The sequence below is a fragment of the Felis catus genome, chromosome A3 (genome assembly GCF_018350175.1).
Source record: "Felis catus isolate Fca126 chromosome A3, F.catus_Fca126_mat1.0, whole genome shotgun sequence".
NCBI classification, from domain to species: domain Eukaryota; kingdom Metazoa; phylum Chordata; class Mammalia; order Carnivora; family Felidae; genus Felis; species Felis catus.
In genome coordinates this window covers 60775984-60783906 of record NC_058370.1, presented here as the reverse complement: position 1 = coordinate 60783906, position 7923 = coordinate 60775984, and positions in this window count along the sequence as shown.

Genomic DNA, 7923 nt, shown 5'->3' with positions numbered 1-7923 from the left:
AAATCACTGCCAACACTTTGTGTCTCTACAGTTCATTGATATATTTCTCTTATTTCTACAGTATTTACTGTATGCTTTTTGAGTGCCTACTGTGTGCCAGGTACTTTGTAGTTGCTGGATGTTCATGGTGAGTAAGATACAGATACGACCTCAAGAATTGACAGTTTAGTGTAATGGCTTTTCAAACTTGTTAAAAACTAGAATAAAATATATTTTATATTGTGTGCCAGCACAGATATTACCTATACCTAACAAGTTTTACAATGCAATGTTTATCCTATACTATTTATTTGATATATTCAATTTTATTTCAGCTTTTAAAAACTGATTTTATGACCCATTAGTAAAGAACTGAGTGTAAAAAACTCAAGCCTAATAGGAAATGTAGACAGACAAATCAGTGTGCAATTATAAAACAAACAAACAAAAGCCCAGGTAGCTATAATAGAGACTACCTAGCTAGACCTATCAAGGAGAGGACATTGAAACAGAGACCTGAAGAATGAGAAGAAAGCAGCCATGCACAGGGGAGTGGGGAGGAGAGTATTCCAAGTTTTATCAGTTATCTATTGCTAACTAACAAACCATTCCAAAACTTAGTGTCTTAAAAAACGTTTATTTTATTCACAAATCTACAATTTGAGCTGAGCTTTGATGGGGATAGCTCATATGATCCAGTGGGATTAGCTAAGACAGCTTAAGGGGCTGGAAATACCTACTTCAAGATGGCTCACATGGCTGGCAAATTGGTGCTGGCAGTTGGCTGGGAGCTCAGCTGGGGCTGTGAGTTGAGGGCTTCAATTTCTTTCCACTTGGGCCTAATCAAGCCTGCCTGGACTTCCTCACAACGTGGTAGCTGGATTTCCAGAACAAGTGACTCAAGCCCAACAGAAACTCTCCTTTTATTACCTAGTCTTGGAAGTAACACAGTATCACTTCTGTAGTCCCATGTGCATCCAAATTCAAGGGGAGAGAACATCAATAACCACCTCTCCATGGGAGGAATCTCAAAGTCACTCTAAAAATCACTGCTGGCATTAAAAAAGGGGAGGCAGGAAGAAAAAAAAGGGGGGGGGGAGGCAGGGTAGCCCCTGGGTTGCTTGGTAAATTAAACATCTGACTTGATTTCAGCTCAGGTTATGATCTCACAGTGCGTGAGTTGGAGCCTTGCATCAGGCTCAGCGCTGGCAGCACAGAGCCTGCTTGGGATTCTATCTCCCTCTCTCTGCCCCTACCCCGCTTGTGCATGCATATGCACTCTTTCTCTCAAACATTTTAAAAAATTACTGCTGGGTCTGGGAGATGTTACTGAAACCATTTTTGTAAAGTATAATCTGCGACACAGAACAGTATACAGGAAGGCCCTAAAGCAGGTAAAAGCTAGATTTTTCTTAAGTTTTACTTAAGAGAGAGAGAGAGCATGAGTAGGGGAAGGGCAGAAAGAGGGAAAAAGAATCCCAAGAAGGCTCTGTGCTGGCAGTGATGCAGGGCTTGAACTCATGAACTGTGAGATCATGACCTGATCCAAAATCAAGAGTTGGACACTTAACCAACTGAGCCACGCAGGCACCCCACAGCTAGGTTTTTAATGGTGTCAAAGGAAGTATAGAAAAATTGAAGTGTGGGAACATGAGGAGAAGGGAGCAAGACAAAGCTGGAGAGAAAAAGAGACCAGATTATGTAGGGACTGATAGCCTGAGGTAGAGAAAGATTTTAAGTGCAATGATACTGCAGTTCTTATAAAGACTATTCTGTCTGCTTTGTGGAGAATGGACTGGAGTGAGGGAAGATAGGAAGCAGAAAGCCATTTGGAAGACTACTGTAGGAATCCCAGCAGAGGTGATGCTGGCAATGGCCATGGAAAGATACTGACACAGTGTTCAACACTTGTCAAAAATTAAGGATGACGTCCATTTTCAGGGCAAGGTTTAATTTGGATTCTTTTTAAAGGGAAACAATAAAGCAGTATATGTTAGTTTGCTAGGGTGGCCACAAAAAATACCACAGTTTGGGTGGCTTAAATGATAGAAATATATTTTCTCATAGTTCTGGAGGCTAGCAAGTCCAAGATCAAGGTGTTGATGGGTTTGGTATCTCCTGGAGCCTCTCTCCTTGGCTCACAGATGGCTGCCTTCTTGCTGTGTCCTCACATAGCCTTTCTGTTACCAGAGACAGGACCAGTTCCAAAGTCACCACTCAAAAGCCAATACTCAAGTGACAGGCATTGGTGGGAAAGGAAAGGCTGCTTTATTCAGGAAGTTGGCAACCTGGGAAAATGGCGGACTAACATCTCAAAGACCCATCTTCCCTGTCCAAGGGAAGCAGGAGAATTTTTAAAAGGGTAGGCACAGCGAATGGTAAGGGGACTATGTTCAAGAGAAGTTGGTGCTCACCAGTTAATCATCTGTCCATGCAAGTTTTCCCGATTCTTCTGCTTTACCAATAATCAAGGCTCCTAGGTGTCTCTCAGTAAAGGATGCCCCTGAAGTCCAACAAGCCACATCTTGGCAAGGCAATCCCAACTCCTACCCCTGTACCAGGAATCAAGGCTTCCAGATGTCTCTTACTGAGGATACTATGGTCAGTGGCAGCTGTTTTTGAGTATAGTCATGTCTTATCTTCCAGAAAGTCTGGTTCTTTGTTCCTCAAGGTCAGCGGTCTGCAGGATCTCAAGGGAAGTAGGTTAGTACTGCTACAGAGATTTTGGTCAGCAAGCAAGGAGTGAATAAGCTTGAAGCAAGTTAACCCTTAAGACCAATAGGAATGCTGTTACATTTCCTCTGAGTGTGTATATCTGTGTCAAAATTTCCACTTCTTATAAGGACACCAATCTTACTGGAAGAGGGTCCACCCTAAAGACATCATTTTAGCTTTGTAACTCTTTGAAGACCTTACCTCCAAATACAGTTACAATCTGATGTACTAGAAGTTAGGATTTAATGTGAATTTAGCTCTTATGAGTTCTCTTCATGTAACTGAGTGGGTCCAGATCTCATCTTTCCTTCTTTCTCTTTCTCTTCTCTCTCTCTCTTTTGAGAAGGGAAGGAGCAGGAGTGGACACAGGGATTTGCCTGCAACTGGTTCTCTCAAAGTGGAAGTGGAGTAAGTGAAGGGGATTTTACTTTTCTTTTTTTTTAATTTTTAATGTTTTATTTTACTTATTTTTAAGAGACAGCACAGAAGCAGGGAAGGGACAAGAGAGAGGGAGACAGAAGATCCGAAGTGGGCTATGCACTGACAGCAGCAAGCCCAATGTAGGGCTCGAACTCCTGAACTGCAAGATCATGACCTGAGCCAAAGTCCAACGCTCAACTGACTGAGCCACCCAGGCGTCCTGGATTTTACTTTTCAAGTGGCTCCTGGGACAAACACAATTGGCAGTCTAACTGTTCTTCATTTGAGGCAGGTTTCATAGTCAGGTCCTTCTGTTCTTTTGCAGCAATATTAAATAGCAAGTAAACAATTTTGAAGAGATTTCTCTGGGCATATTTGTTAAGCTGCAACACGTGAAAGTTCTTTTCTTTTTCTTTTAATGTTTATTTATTTTTGAGAGAGAGAGAGAGAGAGAGAGAGAGAGAGAGAGAGAGAGAGACAGGGTGTGAGTGGGAGAGGGTCAGAGAGAGAGGGAGACACAGAATCCAAAGCAGGCTCCAGGCTCTGAGCTGTCAGCACAGAGCCCGACACGGGGCTTGAACTCATGAACGGTGAGATCATGACCTGAGCTAAAGTCGGACGCTCAACCAACTAAGCTATCCAGGCACCCCGTGAAAGTTATTTTCTAAGAAAGGTATAAAAATCTTGATATGATGTGCTTCGGTGCAATAAAGCACTCATGATTTTCTGATACCATTTGTTTCTCAAGAGCAAGGATATCATCAGGTGAAAGTTTTTAGGGGCTTCAAGTTCCAAAAGGGAAATTTAACAGGTATCACCTGGAATAGAAAAGGTATGTTTTGCAGCTAGAGTCCACAGAACTTTCTGATTGTTTCCACCTGGAGATAAAAGAGAATGAGGAATCAAGAATGACTTCTAGATTTATTTGAGCAATTGGATGGATGGGAGTAAACAGGGAGTAGAGGAGTGTGTATCCAAAGTTCAGTTGCAACATACTTTACAGTAAAACCTTGTTTTGCGAGCATAATTCGTTCCAGAAACATGCTTGTAATCCAAAGCATTTGTATACCAAATTTCCCCATAAGAAATAATGAAAACTCAGGTAATTCGTTCCACAACCCAAAAATATTCATATAAAAATGATTACAATACTGTAACATAATGTAAAATAATAAAATACAAAATATAAAGAAAAATAAATTAACCTGCACTTACCTCTGAAAACCTTCGTGGCTGCTGTGAGGGAGACAAGAGTAGGGTTATTGTGTAGGATGACTTTCACTATCACTAACGGAACTTCTGTTCTCTATTGGCTCAATGGAATCTTTCTCTTTTCATGCAACTTTAACACAGAACCTATCCAATGACACTTGCTCTTGCCGCCTTTTGAAGATTTTGTAGAAATGTGACATTGCATTGTCGTTAAACAGATTCATTGCTTGTACTGCTACAGCCTTATTCGGGTGGTGATTTTTCTACAAAATTGTGTACAGTCTCCCACATTTTACACATCTCCCTCATCTCATTTGAAGAATTCCTCTGCCTTTTTCTCCTCTTCCTCTGCAGACAAGATGCAGACATAGACTTCTTACAAAATCTTGCAATTTCGGCCACTCACATACCTTGTCCGTACTTCTTGATGATTTCCTTCTTAACCTTTTCCACTGTAATCATCTCCTCCTTACCATCTTTCTTTTCAACCTTTTTCTGCCATTGTATACATTTCACACGGCTGTTGGCTACAGTACAGTATTAATAAACTCTTGTCATACTGTATGTAATGTAACTGGCAATAAGGCAGCAGAGGAAAGGGTCTGTATCTGCAGGCAGCCTGACCTAGAATGAAGCAAAGCATTCCTAAGCTTACTCCTGTATGGAAAAGCAAAGGACTGTCCATGTGCTTTGAGGTGACATAAAATACACTATTGCCAGTTGTGGGCACTTTCCAACATTTTGAAAAATCACTGATTTCTGCCCAACACCGTGGCCTGAGACCAAGTATCCAAGCATAGGAGACAATCACCCACAATCCCACAGCAAGAGAGTGATCATGTGACGTTCGGCATCACGTAGTACTTGTATTGCAAGATATCACACGTTTATTGAGTTAAAACTTATCAGAATTGTTCACTCATCTTGAAGAATGCTCACAGAACAAGTTACAATCCAAGGTTTTACTGTATTTGAAATGCCTGTGCTTCTGAGATGCCAGATGAAATGCCAGCTGAATATATGAGATCACAACTCCAAGGAAAAGTTTTGGTTTAGTTTATAGATTTAGGAGTTGACAGCATACAAATAGTATTTTAAGCCATGTAAATGGTAATTGTGAACTATTATAATTCATCTGAAGCTTAAAGTGTTTAGCATCTCAGTCCCCTTAATATGTCTGGGGAATTGTCCACCTTATAAACCTTGGCAGGAGGTAGAACCCAGATGTTGGAGAGGTCATCAAAAGGATGTGACTGCCAGTTGACCCTCAGACTGGATATGGGCAATCAGAGGCTCCTGTCCCCCCTGTCCTTGGAATATACGTTTTTCCCACTGTTCCCACACTGGGAACCACCTCAAGGACTCGGCCTTGAGACAGTAATAGGCTACTGAGACCATCTGGACTGTATATGTGACTTGAATCCCATCAGGGCCTCCATGAACTCTTGAGATTCTAAAGGCATGTGTGGAGATTACTTATCTTGTAGCCACCCAAGACAAGCCTCATATGTAAGTTCCCTTGCTTATTAACCCCCCCTACCAATCTGGAGAGGTCTGCCTCTTTCTTCACTCTCTCCTTACCCTGAGTGTATGGAGGCCAGTTTCGAAATTTCACTTGAACTCCAGAAGTTGCAAACCAACACCACCACGCCCTTTATGGAAACTGAAATTTTCACTGTACTCTTTTCTTAGCCTCTCTTGAATCTAGGGTGAGGGTACAGGACTTAGGCTCTGAAAATCAGATACACTTGCTTCAGATTCTGAATGGATCATGATGCAGAGAACCTGGGATGGTGAAAACCCTTCTCTGGCAGTAGTGACAGGAGCTTGAATATCTGGGGGCAGCAAAGGTGCTGAGGCTGACAGTGTATTACCCTGTACTTTAAATGATATAAGTAATAATAAGGCTACTCAGGCCAGGCCTCGCATTGGAGTCAGCAGTGGTATCATCTGATTAGTTCTGTGTTGTGATTCTAGATGTGTTTTTTTTTTTTTTTCCACTGCAGAACCTCCAAGGCCAAGTCTGTAGCTCTTGTGTTGATAGACTGAACTACCCACTATTCTTTATAATCTCTTTTTTGCTTACATCAGGTAAGAGCAGTTTCTGTTGCTTTTCACTAAGAAGTTACTGGTATAATCACTTGGGGGAGAGTGTAAATTTAAAAAAAGAGGTTATTACTTAGTATGTAATTTAGGAGAAGGCCAATGGAGGAAGAAAAAAAAAATGTGTTTCTTAGAATTTGAGAGTTTCAAGAAGGGAGTGGCCAACTGGGTCAAATACTCCTGAAAGGCCAAGAAACAGGAAGAAAGTAGCCACTGGATATGGTAATATGGAAGTCACTGTTGACCTTGACAAGAGCATTTTCAGTGGAGTGACTGGGTAGCCTGGTTGAAGTAAGTTAAGTATGAGTATGTGGGTAGAAAATGGGAAAAAATTGAATAGAGAACTTGAAGAAGTTTGTTCATGAAGAACAAAGAAATAGGTGTCTAGTTGGGGATATATGTACTGGCAGCAACAATAGAGCAGAGAAGGAGATAGCTCAAAGGACAAAGTCCTTGGTGAGGTTAAAGAGGCAAGATTAAGCTTACTTCCTGAAAAGTTGGCTATTTTTCTTTCTTTCTTTTTTATTTTTTTTATTTTTTTATTTTTGAGAGATGAAGATAGAATGTAAGTGGGTTAGGGGCAGAGAGAGAGGGAGACACAGAATCCGAAGCAGGCTCTGGGCTCTGAGCTGTCAGCACAGAGCCCGACGTGGGGCTTGAACTCACAAGACATGAGATCATGACCTGAGCTGAAGTCAGACACTCAACCTACTGAGCCACCCAGGCACCCCTGGTATCTTTCTTATATATTAATACTATTAACCCTTTTCTCTGTATGCTGTAAATTTGATCTCATTTTAACTTTTCATGGTCTCTTTAGTCAAGTTTTAACTATTTACATGATCACATCTTTTGCTTTTTCCTTTCCTTGATAATTCGTGGGTTTTATGTTATACTTAGTACATTTAGTGGAGCTAAAATAATTTTTTTTTAATTAATTGGCTCTCTAACACAACAACGTCTATGTGGGGTAGATATCTAATGTTTTTTCCAAACATTTATTGAATAGTCTACTCTTTCCCCCACTAATATGAACAACACCTTTATTGTATGTTGAGGGCTCTTACACACATTCACTTCCTCTCCCAGATGTTTCCAGACTCCTTATTCTTTGCTACTGTTTTGTCCATTCTTATGTCCATACAGTTAAAAATATATATGTTGTAGCTTTATGTCTTTTTGGCTGGTCAAGCAAGTCTCCTAGTGTTAAGTGTCTTTGTCATTTAGTTTATAAATTAACTTAGGGAGAAATGACATCTTATTAAGCCTTCCCATTTTGAGAATATCATTTGTTTTTCCCTAGTTTTCTTTTATATTCTTCCATAAAGTTTATAGTTTTCTCATATAGCTCTTGCACATTTCTTGATGTATTTAATAAGTAACTTGCATCTGGTAGACTTCTGATGTCCTAATTGGACCTGGGGATGGATTTCAAATATCTAGTATTATCGATAGCATGTCTGTTAGGTGCTCTCCCTTAAGTATCAGTATCTC